Here is a 16,185-nt window from a genome sequence, read left to right on the forward strand (position 1 = left end):
TGTGATTGGGACAGTTGATGATATGGTCCGAGATGGCTGATTTGCTGTCGGATTTGGTGGTGGAGGTTTTATGCTCTTTGATTCTGGTGTTGATTGGGCGGGATGTTTCACCTACGTAAGATTGCCCACAGTTGCAGTCAATTTTGTAGACTACACCTTTAGCCTCTTGGGGTTTAGATGCGTTCCTGCCGTTGGCTCTTAGCAGGGTGTTGAGGGAGTTGGAGCTGGTGAAGTGGGTGTCGATGTTGGCTTGCTGTTTGAGGAGGCGGCTGACGATGTGGGAGGCTTTTCCTATGAACGGGAGGGCGATGCGGAAGGGCGCTGATTCGGGTTTAAGGGTTACAGGTCTGGGTGTGGGATGGAGTACAGAGGCGATGATTTTGTCGACTAGTTTGGCTGGATAATTGTTGAGGTGGGTGAAGACTTGGCGGAGGTGAGCGATCTCAGGTTTGGGGTCAGCAGAGGAAAGGTTGATGGCACGTTTGGTAAGGGTGGAGATGATGCCAGTCTTGGTTCTAAGAGGGTGGTTTGAGTTGAAGTGGATATACTGGTCGGTGTGGGTGGGCTTCCGGTAGACACTGGTTTGGATTCTGTTAGCTGAGTTTCTACAGACGAGGACATCTAGGAAGGGTAGTTGGTTGTCCTTTTCTGTTTCGATGGTGAACTGTACTCGGGGGTGTTGTTGGTTAAGATGTTGTAGTAGCAGTAAACTACAGTAAACTACGTTTATAACGAACACGCTTATAACGAACTGACGGATATAGCGAAGTTATATCCCGACTATTTGCTGTAGTTATGCTGTACATATGCTTATAACGAACTACGGTTATAACGAACTAAAATTAGTGGTCCCTTTGAATTCGTTATATCCGTAGTTTACTGTATATGCTATGGACAGCATATCCGACAGTTACATTGCTTTTCCAAACCTCAATGAGGACACAGGCAGCTGTCAACACGAGCTACGAGCTACTGCTTTGTGACACCTGTTCACTATGTTACTTGTTGAGATGTTTTAATTTCATTTTTGGAAATGTTCGTACAAAATATTTCGTCTAACTCATAAATCATAAATCAAGCTTGATCAAGTTTGATTTCAATACCCGAAAAACCTGTTTCAATCACTCACTTCACATTGAACATATGGTGAATGAATTTCTTTATAAACGATTAGCATTAAAATAGTTCGCTTTCAGCGAAAACATAAGTTAATCATGTAGTTGGAAAACGTTTCATAAAGACATAGTCTGACCAGTAGTGTTTTCCAAATCCAATGAAATACTGAAATCCAGAGACAATACTTTATCCAGTCACCGAATTTTACCTTCCTTATAGGTATGTGAACAGACTCGACGTCATCGGATACCTCAGACCACCTGCTGTATGCTGTATGGATGGATTGCGCGCATGCACTGAAACAAACTCAGCGCAGCGCAACAATGAAACTATTAAGTGTGACTGTGTATAAACAGCGCCTGGATAGCGATGGGGGCCCGTCTTCAAAACTTGGATGAAATAATAATTCTCTCCGAAGTCTTACGGCTTCATATGAACAAGATTGTCATGGTGCAATATCTAAGGGTTCTAAAACATACATATACACATGTTTTTGATATGTATTATTTGTGAAAATTATGTTAAAGTTAACTCACTTAGTTTTGACTAGATTACGTTCGAGTTCTCTTAATTTCCGACCTCCGTGGTCTAGTGGTAGAGAGTCCGCCCGGAGAGCGGAAGGTCCAGGGTTCCATCCCCGGACGCGTCATACCAAAAGACGCTAAAAGATGGTACTTGTTGTTACCCTGTCTGGCGCTTGGCATTAAGGTGCTAAAAAAAGGTCGGCTCGGAGTCAGTATACTGTGTCTGAGTGGGGTATTCGTATTAAACTGCGGCATGTTATCTCAGTGTGCTAGCACTGTAAATCGGCATCAGTCAGGACTAGTACAAGCAGCCACACACACGTACATGCACGTCGCTATATAAGTGCAATAATCTTGGACGCGACGTTAAACCCCATTTCACCTCACCTCACCTTAATTTCCGAATTGAAACGGGTAGACATGGCGGCATTACCAATTGAGACCGTTTATGTTTATGCTGTAAATCAGACTATAACGATGAATATCAATTCACACATGGATGTTTGAGAGAGTAATATTTTGAGAGAGAGGAAAGTTGCCATTATTACATAAGTTTAATATATAAATGTGAAGTAAGCAGGAAAGTCCACAGTATTAATTCATATACTTTTATGCATGTCAGGAGTGGGTGAGTTGAGTTTAACAACACTTTTAACAGTATTCATATTATGTCAAGGCGTGTCAGCTTGACGTGGGAGAAAAGCCCAAAGTGATGCAGGTCTCACAAAATTAGAGAATTATAATATGTATCTTTTATTGAATCACATATGTTGTAGTGGACCGTGTTACTGCAAAAGGCCGATGGCCCATTCCATCTTGAATAATAGGTCTGACTGACGTCATCAATGAAATAGTAAATAGTATGAAAACTGAGACAAGGATTTCAATCTTAGAACATTTGAAATGCACACTTGTACTGTTATCGAGTAATATATTAATCTGTGGATCACCACCTTACGCCTAGTTTTACATTTAATTGTACATGCATAATATGATCATAACATATCACCTTTTGCATCGAATTGTGGACTAAAGTGTCACGTGTCGATTCAGAAATTGAAACAATGTGTTTTGGAGACGGGCCCCCATCGCTATCCAGGCGCTGTTTATACACAGTCACACTTAATAGTTTCATTGTTGCGCTGCGCTGAGTTTCTTTCAGTGCATGCGCGCAATCCATCCATACAGCATACAGCAGGTGGTCTGAGGTATCTGATGACGTCGAGTCTGTTCACATACCTATAAGGAAGGTAAAATTCGGTGACTGGATAAAGTATTGTCTCTTAAACCGGTTCTGTGATATATTGGTGTGTTGTCAGGTGTGTATGGATATCTTGATCTTCAGTTCATATGTTGAATGTCTGTAGGGCAAATCATGTCTCAGTCTCAACGAGGATAGGCTCTGGCGTAAATAGTGTAGTGACACACATTTTTTAGACTTCATATGATGGATTACATCACAAGACGTCAACCATGTTAAGAGCATAACTACAGTTATGATCCATATGTATAAAAAAAACTCGCATGATTTTAACTATTGACACAGCTATTCAATAAAGTGATGTCCTTGAAAACGTTAAAGAACCGTTTCAGTTTATACAGACTTTGTATGCTGCTTATGTTATTCTACTACACCTATCTTACAAAGACAACCTATGTCATATGTAGATTGCATATTTGAAAAATTGAATTGACATAATGCGAAACGGTGAACGTATCTTGTCCCCCTGGTGGCCCCCGTCACAGTCACATGCAAAGGTAAATAAGTGTTCACCTGACAAAAAAACACACGGGAAGAAATGGCCAAATACAGGTAGGTAACTGCAACGGACTCCACTTTGATCACTGAGGCCTCAAATTTGCAAATGCTTTCCACATTTCCTTAATAACTTATTTGAAGGCGCCATCTCGTATTGTGTCACATGTAGCTGAAGACACTTGAAAGCTGTTATACATGTACTTTCAGATGTCAAGGTAGAATCAATCTTGTCCCAGATTCGCCCTCATCAGTTGGCGGTTATCGTCCGGCATCACGTCAAGCTTTCCTTCCACATCAAACTGACATCCTGTGATACAAACTCACTCACTCGCTGACTCACTCACTCACTGGGGGTGCACAATTAAGATCTATTAATTGTCTTTGGTGGTAATTTATACAGAAATTAAGATTTTTTTGGAAATAAAAAGGGTGTGTGTGTGTGGGGGGGGGGGGGGGGGGGGGGGGGGGGGGGGGTGCGCACCCCCGCCTGTATCCGCCCATCTTCAGTATCACTCGGTGTCACTTTGAGCATACAAGGTCTACACTGTATTTTTCCACACATTACAGCCCGCCTGGGACACTAGAGACAGGCTCACGCTTGAGCAACATCATTGTCCTTGCGCATTGATGACTGTCGGGTGAGGTCAGGTATATCCACTCATACGCAGTGTACTCAATATAGACTGCTCTAACAGCCGTTTCAAGATTGGTAGTGGAAAGTTTCATGTATGTGTTTTATATGCTAGTATTTAGATTCTATCCTCGTCCAAGATTACAGCGCGTGCCAGTCACCTATGAAAGTAGCATCAGTCAATGTTTGGATTACCAGATAGCTTAGATCGAGCAGGTGAGTAAATTTTATTTTTAACACGTCCCATTTTAATTCTGGAAACCCAATAGTCCATAAACTCTACGGTCTTTGCCCAGTCTCGGTCAAAGGTGTTTACAAAATTAAACATGCTGTGTTCATGGGAACATACTAAGGAAGAAAAAATGTAAAAGAAATTGTTCAAAAACTCAATTTTTACACTATGTCGTCCATGGGCGAAGTGTGGCGTTATCAAAATATTTTGCACATGTTTTCGTCAGTCCCTTAAAAGCATTAACTAATTGTATGCAAAGTATATTGTATCATGTGAAATATACTTTATATTATATCATTACATTACTATTTAAGAAGGGCCTTTGGTTGGATGTTTCCTTTATAGAGGTTTTACAAATTTCACCTTTTTGTAACGATCTATAATGAACCATGCCTTACCTCTCAAAACGTTTTGATAGTTTATCATACGAATTCATGCGCGTGTACTCAAGTTCATTGGCGTTATTTTCCATAACATTAAAGTTTAATTAGTTAATTTCTTTTTCATTTCCCCATTTTACAAAACGTGAGTTTTGAGCAAAGGAAAATATTCTCGCCCATTGGCCTGCCCATAGGCTAAACTTTTTTCTCGTCCATGGGCGAAATATTTCAATATCGCTATAAAATCGTTGAATTAAGTTAAAATGAGTTAAATTTTGTGTCACGATACTTGAAAGAAATACATTTATGAGTAAATCCTTTTGAGTAAAGGAAAATATTCTCGCTCATGGACCAAACCTTTTCTCGCCCATGGGCGAAATATTTCAATATCGCTATGAAATCGGTGAATTAGGTTAAATTTGGTGTCATGATACTTGAAAGAAATACATTTATGTATTTGCGAAACAAATACAAGAGTTTTGAGTGAAGGAACATAATCTCGCCACTGGGGCCCATGGACGACATACTGTAAATATCGAGTTTTTGAACAATTTTGTTTTTATTTTTTCTTCCTCAGTAAGTTCCCATGAAAACAACATGTTTAATTTGGAAATACCTTTGACCGAGATTGGGCACCGTACAGTTTCTGGACTATTGGGTTTCCAGAATTAAAATGGGACGTGTTATTTTCATTTATTCCATTTTTATGCTCGTCATTAGCGTACAGGGAGACTATGGGATAACATGTACATGCTCGGTTGTAATCGTAGGTGTCATAGTATGATGCCTAGTTTGTAACGTATCTCCACACTTTTGTGTAACACGTTTAAGCTTCGTGTTCTAAAGCTCTAACATGTGTGCACCTAAGATATGCATTATCACATTGCTAGCATGCTAATATTCTGAGATTTTAACTTGCCATTTAGTGTTTCTCTTATTTTTATGTTGTCTGATAATCATAATAAATAATCGTATTTATCATTTCATCATCATTTGTGAATCCCCCACCACCACATATATTCCAATGTTGCTTGTACATTTGTTCACACAATCCTGTTATGTTAAAACGTCTAACTCCGAAGTAACCACCCCCTACAACTAGTTGTTGAAATATGTTTACCGTAAAACATTTTACCACTGACTATACCAAAATAATGTTCAGAAACCAAACTGTCTGTGTAATGTTTCATATACTCATGGATGGTCATGCTCCGTGAATTGGTTGCCTCTCACGCTTATGGTATAGTCGGAAACCAACTCTGTTTTGGCAGAGATTTCTTGTGAATATGGAAAGGATTTTGTTGCTTTTACAGGCCGCCGTCGTGTGAAAGGAGTGTGGTATGAGGTAAGAAATACGTACTTTTTTATGAAAGTTACGTGAATGGCGGATGCAACCGGTGGAGCAGAACATGCAAATGTCATCACTTTTTTGCGTTTTAAGCCCAAGTGACCGTCTTTCTGCATATAATCGAACCTGATTGTTCTCTGGTGTATACATTTTTAATTCAGTGTTCAAACAGATTATCTAAATTGCCGGGCAAAACAAAGTTTATAATTCCATGTTTGATGGGGCCTAAAAATGAAACAAATAAGAAATGGTTATTTGATGGTTAAGTATTTGATACGGATTTCGTACCTTAAGATTGCAGTGCTTCAGGGACTGTTTTGAACAAAGTAACGTTTTGATCATATTTGTAATATCAAATCCAATTCTCAAGTGTATACTTTCTTTTGCCCGTTAATTTATGCTGCTGTTGAACTGTTACCAAGCACGAGACATGTCAACATGAGGCGCGATCTCCTTCTGTACGGGCACTTACTTAAATGGATTGGGCTGTAGGGAATTTTGACTTGGTTCACAGCGATTCTTCATATCCCAACGACGTTAATAATGACTCGTGATACTGAGAACTGGATTGTCTGGACCAGACTCTATTGTGTACAGGCTGCAGTCGTATGGTAGGAGTATTGGTGGGTGTGGAGTCAGGCATCAAACAACCACTTTCTTTTTTATGGAATTGTGTGAATGGCTGGTGCCACCAGTGATCCATTCATATTATTTTCATCACTATTTTGTCCTTTAACGTCCCGGAACCTGTTTCAACGGGGAATCGAGTGCGTGGCGAAATGGGCTTAATAAATTGAGAATGTATCGATGTTACAAACAAGTATATGGGACAGAATACTATGTTTCAAATAAGATGCCCCAAAACTATAGATCGGCACTAGCCAAGTTTAGATGTGGTGTGGCTCCTATTCGAGTGGAAACCGGTCGATACGAAGGTGTACCTGTCAATAATAGAAGATGTTTTCACTGTAATGACAGCGTAGAAGACGAGGTCCATGTTTTGTTTCACTGCGCATTATATGATGATATCAGGGCAACTCTTTTTAATGAATGTATTGCTAAGTCTTATAATGTTTTAGATATGCCTGATGTCGACAAACTTTGTTTTATTTTCAGTGACTCCAGTGTGTGTTTTATACTTGCCAAAGTCTGCTTTTTAATTCTTAATCGTAGAAAACATCTTTTATATGGATAACTTTTTACTATATCATCTTTATATCATTTATGTATAAATTCTGTGATAATTCGTCTCTCATAATTCTATTGAATGGTTCTGTACATTTTATCTATGTCAAGTTGTATAAAGCTGTTTTATGTATGTACAGGAGTGAGACGTTAATAAACTATTGTCTGTCTCACTTGGTGAAGTTTTGAATTCATTGCACAGTCGAATGATCCTGTCTAACAATGACCCAGTCGGAGGGGGTTCTATTCACTGTCCGTGAGGCAACAACTTTGTTTATTGGTGCACTCGCCCTTATTCGTTTAGGTGGCTGGGTGAGTGGAATGTTGTATTCTTCTCCAGAATGCAATCTCTCTCGGCTATGTATCTTGATGACATTTTTCGTGGATCACTAACTTTGATGAGTATACTAATACCTATGTCACACGTGTTAGTCAGTCATGCATTTGAAGTTGAATGACCCCTCTCTGCAGTGATCTGGTCATTAAAGGGGCATTGATCTAAAGCAATTCCCCGTGATGGTTGTTGCCTTTGTTATTGTTTTGTCCCATGAGTACCCGAATGATATAGCAGAAACCTAGACTAGTTCGCGACCTGTGCTGCGCAATTCGTAAGCGCATTTGTCATTTTTTTGGACAGTATATATAAAGGCATATGGGCACATTGATCAACAAAATGAAATACAGTTTTGGAAAGGATGAGGAAATGTAGGTATCTTTGTGGGTAACATCGGTAATGGTGACGAAGTTTTGATAAGTCACTTGCTTGGTCATTGTGCGATTTTCGTTTACACTATTTTGACTTGCAACACGAAGTAAATATTTCTCCTGAGCATTGCTTATTTTAGCGTGTTTAATTAAATTTATTAAACGGCTGAATATTCAGTTATTGTACAAATAAAACTGACAAATACGTCCATCTGTTTTATTATGACGACGAATTCTAAACATTGTAATGTTTAATATCATCACCAAGAGACTGAAAATGCCCTTTTGGTCCGTCTTAATCAATTTTAGTCAATGTGTTAAAGAAATGAACAGATGTTTCAGTCAAAATGACTGAAATATTTACACATTTTATATATTGTCTGAGATAATCACATTTTACAAATTGACTGTAATATATACACACTTACAAAGGAAAAGACTTGTGAAAACAACGTCTATCGCGCATCAAAGAATTTCCCAACCAAGACGTTGAGGAACAAGAATTAATCTGTCGAATGCTACAGAAATGAAGGAAAACAAAAACAAAAGAAACTTGTTCGATGTCACGTGTCTCTGTAACAATCAAATATTTTAAAATATATACTTACTTACTTACTTACTTACTTACTTACTTACTTACTTACTTACTTACTTACTTACTTACTTACTTACTTTGGAGATTTTAGGCAATATTTACCTGTTTACCTTTCATTTGAGTGGAACAGACCAGAAAACTCACATTTTAAGGAATTTACAGGATAGGTTTATCATGCACTATTAATCATCAAATCATACCATACAAATATATAATATCGTTTCGGGATATTATAACCCGTGTTCGTTTCTCAACTGATCACTCAGATTGTTTCAGGTGTTTCACATTGGTGTCAAGAATCAAAGGTGCGCTGAGAAAGCCCACGATACAACTGTTTTCATAACGTCCACGGATCCTAAAAATATTAATTGAGGTAGATAACCCTTTGAACAAAGTATGTTGTTTTTTACATCGGCACGCCATGATATGAGTGTATTCCTTTTGTTTTAGTAAACATAGACAAGTAAACACTCACTTTTGACATATCCACTGTGCAAGATAACAGTGATTAATCAATCAATGTATTTTCTGTTGATCCTTTGATGACTAGGAACGATCCGTTGATTTACAAGAAAGTAAATCAACTGATCATCCATCTCTTGCTGAGCTGCCACGTGCATAACACACACATCACCTCACTTCAAACCTGGATTTAGATTGAATAATTACCCTAGGCACAATAAATGCCAAACGGGAACCTTTGTCAGGTATTCTGCGTGGTGCTACCACTAATTATACCTTTAATAAATTCATTAACTGAGCATCATTTGAATGACGACAAATACAAAAGTGTAGGGTTATACCAGAAAACCTGGATGACAACAAGGGAGTAGTAATCGTATTATCGACGCAACCCGAAATCCGAAAATGCTTACACTGCATGGCTAATTTTTTTAATTATTAAACCATAGCCATCAGGGGTATTTCCAAATAACGACATCCGATGAGCTGCGCCGTTCTTTTTGTCTGTTTGAGATTAATTAACATGCGTCATTTGTCGAAATCTTTATAGATCACCGTTAACCAATCAGTGTTAAAAAATTAGTAAAACAAATATTGCCGCCAAGTTTATTTAGCTGTCCTTGCAGACGGTAGCCCAGTCTCGTGTCACGCTCAGTTGCGTCGCGTAAGATCCGGGCACTCACGGGAAAAAAAACAACATTAACAAAGGCAACAACCAGCCTCGGGGAATTGCTTTAGATCAGTGCCCCTTTAAGACAACATAATAAATAAAGTGTTACTTTGCTTGTCAGTGTTTCACATTTCAAATATGGAACATCACGCCGGTATGAGTAACGACGCGTACACTCGCTCTCACGCTGTACTCTCCCGGTAGTTTCTATGGTCTACAAACCTTGAAGATGATGGTGGGGTCATGGATGGCTGCGCCTGTGTTATCACTGCGTGCCTACTCGGGGGAAAGGGGCGGTGGGGTTCCGTTCACTCCCAATTGTCAGACATCCCATTTGTCAGACGACCCAATCGCCAGACAGACCAGTCAAGTGTTACCAGTGTAACTGCCTGGTCTAACCTACTAATTAATGAGCTGCTCCCAACTGTGGGCAGAGTATGCTACTCCAACTCGTTCATCGATACAGATTAACAAGGTTATGATTGTGTTTATAAGTTGCGTCTGTGTCGGGTTGTGTGTGTTTTATTAGCAAAGATAACCTGAGTCTAATCTCACATGTACTACAGGTAACGTACACACACACTGGAGATGTATCATCAAGACCTGCCGTGGGAAATGTTCCACTGTTGGGAACTTCCTTAAAGATGTCTCGGACCACTGCCACCCACCAAGATATCAGACTCCTGGTAAGAAACGGGCCAGGGAAGAAGCAACACCTATCCAAGCTATCTTCGTTCCTTCCCCAGCTTGAAGAGTTCCCTCAATCGACATCGCCGAACAACAATTCCTGTCCTGCCACAGATGCGTCTCAAAGAGAAGCTGGTCAAGTGAGCAGAAGACACCTCTTGAGTTCTTTGATGCCGTTGGACATTTGCTGAAGCTGAGCTCAAAACAGCCATTGTATTGAACTGTGATCAGAGTATTTTTTATATATATTGTCTTTTGCAATAGTGTAATGAATACTTCACAAAGTGTGATTTCTGGTATGATTTCATGATTAAAAGTGCATGATAAACCGATCCTGTAAATTCCCAAAATGTGAGTTTTCTGGTCTGTTCCACTCAAATGAAAGGTAAACAGGTAAATATTGCTTGACTAACCAACCTTGACTAATCCTTGTATAAGCTGGCTGACAAATGGGATGTCTGACAATTGGGAAGTTACCGCATACCAGCATTGGCATATCTGCAATTATCGTGGTTATTGCCTAGACGATCCTAACAGTTTATGCATATTTCCTTTGCCCGCAACAGGGGAATGTGGAAACCTCATCTTTCCTAAATCCTACTTTTCAAGGTGATAAACTTTAAGTGACAGTAAATTTCTGACCACCATTTACCACTTTGAGCCCATGGCTGACGGGACAGTTTGCTGATGTAGATAATCTCCAATAGATGCTGAAAACTGTAGGTACACTACTGCCTATAACTTCATTCCCCTTAGCACGAGTGCAACGAGTGATCCATGTGTGTAACACGGGTCCGGATCTCAGTTGCATTTGACAAATAGATCAAATCAATAGAGAGAAAAAAACTAATCAATGAGATGTGAACTTGAGTTGACCTGTGTTCACCAGACCATAAACACAATTAAGTTCGCCCCGTCTTAATTAGTGTTCGGCTTATATGCATGAACCATTCCACTAGGGTCCAGTGTAGCTATTGTAACTAGCCGAGAGTAGAACAGTAGTGAATTTAGATACGCGTTCATTGCTACGCGAATCCCCGGGTTGACAAGATTGTCTCGGTTTGGTAAATGTTCGCCATTAATCAAGTGATTGTGTTTGTGGATTGCGGTATTTTTTATTTCATTTTTGCCTATATGAGTCATTCCAAGTGATTGAAAATATAATGATGTTCGTTCGCCATATTTATTCTTTAGATAGTACAATTATGATAGAGCAGTCACAAACATTAAGGTCCTATTATGTCACGTAGGGATATGCTCCATTTCCCCAGACCCTACGTTTTGTTTTGTTTTTGATATATAGAATAAATAAAAGGAGGTTTTGTTAGGGACTCTACCATTAACCATTAATTTAAGATATTGAAAATGAATATAAACTGCCATGTTGTCTGGGTGTAGATAGAATTTGTGATCGTAGCAATCACCCGGTGTGACCATGTACACAGAAGCTCATTAGGGCTTGCAAGTTTTGTATTGCTGATCGGGTATTCCAAAGGAAACTGTTTATTATTAGAGGAAATTGGTTGTGAATACTTATACCATGTTGATATCTTTAGGATGTTTAATCCTTTTTTTCTCTCTGGGTAATCCTTTCACGCTGATGGAAGGAAGTCGGTCAACCAGTTCATACATTGAATGCCGGGGTCGCGTCTCCACCTGCTAATTGAGAGACAGACAACAGTGGTTGTCTCATATATTTTATTGACTTTTCATGTTCACAGAACTATCATATAGAATGGACACTGTCATGACAATGGTTAAAAGATATGGCAATACAAAAACATCCGAGATGAAGCCCTAGCTCGGAAAAATGCCTCACTAAAGCCATCTGGGATATCAGTACGTGAACTCATCCGAAATCACAATTGTGATGACATCACAAAACCAAAGCCCCCATGGCCATAGCCCAAAGATGGCAAGCCCAGTGGGACGCAAGTACGACCAGCAGATGGCTATACAAAATGCAACCCAAGATTCACCAACAGCCATACTCATACTCAAATGAAAGCAAAGTTGAAATGGTCATCTCACGCCTCAGACTCGGTCACAAAAAGCACTATGACATGGTATATCAATCTTGCAATCAACCTGAATTCTTTGCTCACTTGTTACAGGAATGCCAAGGCCATACCCCCAGCCCAAGGCTCGGTCAAAACAAGAATTACAGTCAGATCCGCTATCAGTCGTAGATCTCCAAGAGCCAAGAGATGCAATAGCGAAGGCCAAACTAAATCTATTTCTGAGAGATGGACAGATACTAGAACGTATATAAACAGAGAATCCAAATATAAAAATGAAATTATATCAATTTACGAAAATAGACATCATATCATACAAAAACAGAAATTCTATAAATACTAAAACTCGCTATAGACATGTGTACACGAGTCCTAAAGAGAGCCAGGTCAGCTGAAATTGCTCTGGCAGAAGGCGACCTCTTAAACACTTATTTAACAACAACACAATGGTTATGCGCAATGTTTTTGGTGGTGATAAGATTATAAGAAGTGTTGGCGGTGGCTGGACATGCAGCATACGGCATTTCCACCTCGTCGTTGTTTCAGGACTACGGCCATCACGATTGTTGGTTTTGAACGAGATAAACACAGGTGCATTTGCCATTTAACAATGAAGTTCCCAGTATTTATACACTATCTCACTTGTTAACTGGTCACTGCAAGTGTCTTGATTATTAAAATTTCAGTGAACTGAGTTAGATGTCATAGGTTTTGATGGATACTCGTAAAATCCTCAGTTGAGTTAACTCACTAACTACTGTGAGCGTTTTGGGCAGTAACTGTAGTCCCTTGCAGTCTGGTGGCAAAGTGAGGATAAACATCTGTGAATAAAAAGTTCTCTTTGTTTATGTCAAAGACGATCCAACTTTGTCAGCATCAGTGTTTATCTGTAACAACTTACAGCTAGTGACATTTTGATGAAATTGAGAAGTGTTTATGAATATTTATATAGTTATAGTTTGTAAAATTTAAATATAACTGTAATATAAGTTATTGGTATATTCAGTGTGGGGCAATGTCAGTTTGTCGTATTGTTCGAGCGTAGAATTGTCCAACCTACTCGCGAAATATATACATGTAGTGTCTCTGAGTGAGTTTAGTGTTACGTCACACCAGCAATTATTCAGCTCTATTACGACGAAATTATTACTAGCTTGCCAGACTACATGTAACATGGCTGCCTTACTTGACATGTACAATTTTAATAATACAGGCGCTTGAATGCCTTATTAGTTGATGATCAATTTGATTTTTTATTGTGTGAACCCATCCAAACTTGCAACAATGGATGACAAAGCTGATACATTTGGACTACAGTTCGATGAATGCTACTTATTAACAGATCAGCTCTATCTTGTTGGGTCAATCGCTTTTAACATGTGTGAGAATATACTCACTTTAAGGCACCTGGTAAGTCAACAGTTGCTACCCTGATTATGTCTTTAAGTTTGACAGCACCATACCTATTCTCTTGGATTTTAGCGATAGATATTATTTTTACCCAGATGTATATATATTATATATATATTTTGTAGATATGAACATTCTAATGGGGCACACATACGTAAAAAAACAACAACTCATGACATGAATTGGTGCCTTGATATGCAACAAGTGATAATCTTCTTTATTTCCAGGCCGTACTGATCATCGTTTACTTCTGCTACATGCATGGTTGGAGGCAAGATCAAAGGCGCCTCCCAGCATTTTATTAGGCAAGATACAGTGTCGTCCGTTTCGCTTTGAACCACCACCCAACCCTGTCGGTAGGAGTTACCTTATCGCTGCGCAAATGACTGTGTCCAGTCTATCGCGGTGTCAGTGTCCACTGATTTTGTGATAGATGCGAATGAAAACATTGTATATCGTATATTTTAAGTCCTCTTATTTGCTGATATTACCGAGAGTAAGTCGGAAGATCCACTTACTGCTACGTTCCTTACTCAGGCTAAACAGTCCTGCTTGTACTAGAAACATGACTAAGACATCTGTCATATCACTAGGGCGAAACATTCAATGTTTTATGATCGCGAGAGTTGGGGACACTGGCTGGGTTACAACCAAACATGCGGTTTGGAATCAGTCACTGACAAGATAAATTAGGTTAAGTAAACAACATAATAAGGAATAACTTGACACATTGAATAAGATTTCAAACGACACTGATTATACTCAACAGATCTCCTGTGCTATACGATACTGCATCGACACTACAAAGTTGTTTGACTGACGAATAACAAGTGTTCTTCATCCTATGCGTATGCTTCCATATATACGTACAACTTTAAGTATTCTACCTGTGTAAAACATTATATAGCTGAGAACTGAGGAGACAAGTATTACTCGTATTCACACGTGGAGACCGCCTCTGTGGTCTAGTGGTAGAGCGTCTGCCCGGAGAGCGGAAGGTCCGGGGTTCCATCCCCGGCCGCGTCATACCAAAAGACGTGAAAATATGGTACTTGTTGTTACCCTGTCTGGCGCTCGGCATTAAGGGGCTAAAACAAGGACTGGTCGGCTCGGAGTCAGTATACTGTGTCTCAGTGGGGTATTCATGTTAACCTGCGGCATGGTATCTCAGTGAGCTAGCACTATAAATCGGCATCAGTCCGGACTAGTACAAGCAGCCATACAAACACAAACACGTACATGCACGTCGCTATATAAGTGCAATAACCTTGGACGCGACATTAAACCCCATTTCACATCACCCACCTTCACACGTGGAAGCAACCTATTGTAGATATAGTCATGAATGAAACTTGAAACGTTACAAAATGTCTGTTCCCATGTAATCTCTGTGGAAAAGAAGTGCCCACATGGTATATAATATATGTAAAAGTGTGAAATCACTTCAACACATGCATATCAACAATAAGCTGATATGTACATGGGTAATATTTTTTTTCTGACGCCAATAACCGTTCATTGTCAATATACCTGGTGTCGCATGTGGCTGATATCAGACCGCGGCCATGTACCAGGGTGGCCTGTGACACAACTGACCATTGGCGAGGCACCTGGAATGGTCTGTGACGTGTGTTGTCCACGGGGGAAATTATTCACCTTTAACGTGAGATAACTGTCATTACGACCGTACACAACGACATCCTAAGTACATGCCAGAAACTGACTGGAGTTACCAGGCCTCGCCTTTGCATCCATACCAGTCACCATCACTGTTTCACGGCGATTCATAAACACATGCTACTGATAAAGGGATTTCTTATGATTTTCGAAAGTTTTTTTTTTATCGCCACGACTTAATTGTTTATCTTAGTGTGATCACACAGTAACCAAGCAAACCGTCTAAGACAGTGGTACCTTAACACATTCCACAGACAATCCGTTGGCAAGATTGCTACCTTAATTGGTTACAATGGTAATGTAAAGGGTTAAACTCTTGTGAACGGTCAATATATTACGCATAACTTCAAAACATATTCTATCTGTAATCTTATGCTGCTCTTTTAATCATGCATTATGAAAATGACATTAACCTTTTATCATAGTTCCAAAATACATAATATTTTCTTCTATTTTTTGTATATAATATTGACTTTATTAAATAAGACTAAACAACATATTTTGTGTATATTACTTATAATTTGTGTGCTAAACGTTTATTATCCGTCGGTGTTGATATATGCCTGCCTTCATTCGCAAGATTCAGTCTATAAGCGTTATGAGATAATCGTTAAGACAACATGTCCAGCGAAAGAAGTAAAGATTACTCTATGATAACGCTCTCTCCGAGAAAACTTATGAAGAAGAAGAAGAAGAAGAAGAAGAAGAAAATTATTTTATTATAGTGCCACCTGGTGTTTAAAAACAGTAAAAAACATTACACGTATACATACGTATGATATATAA

The sequence above is a fragment of the Haliotis cracherodii genome, unplaced genomic scaffold (genome assembly GCF_022045235.1).
Source record: "Haliotis cracherodii isolate W230 unplaced genomic scaffold, xgHalCrac1.p SCAF_17, whole genome shotgun sequence".
In the NCBI taxonomy this organism is placed as follows: domain Eukaryota; kingdom Metazoa; phylum Mollusca; class Gastropoda; order Lepetellida; family Haliotidae; genus Haliotis; species Haliotis cracherodii.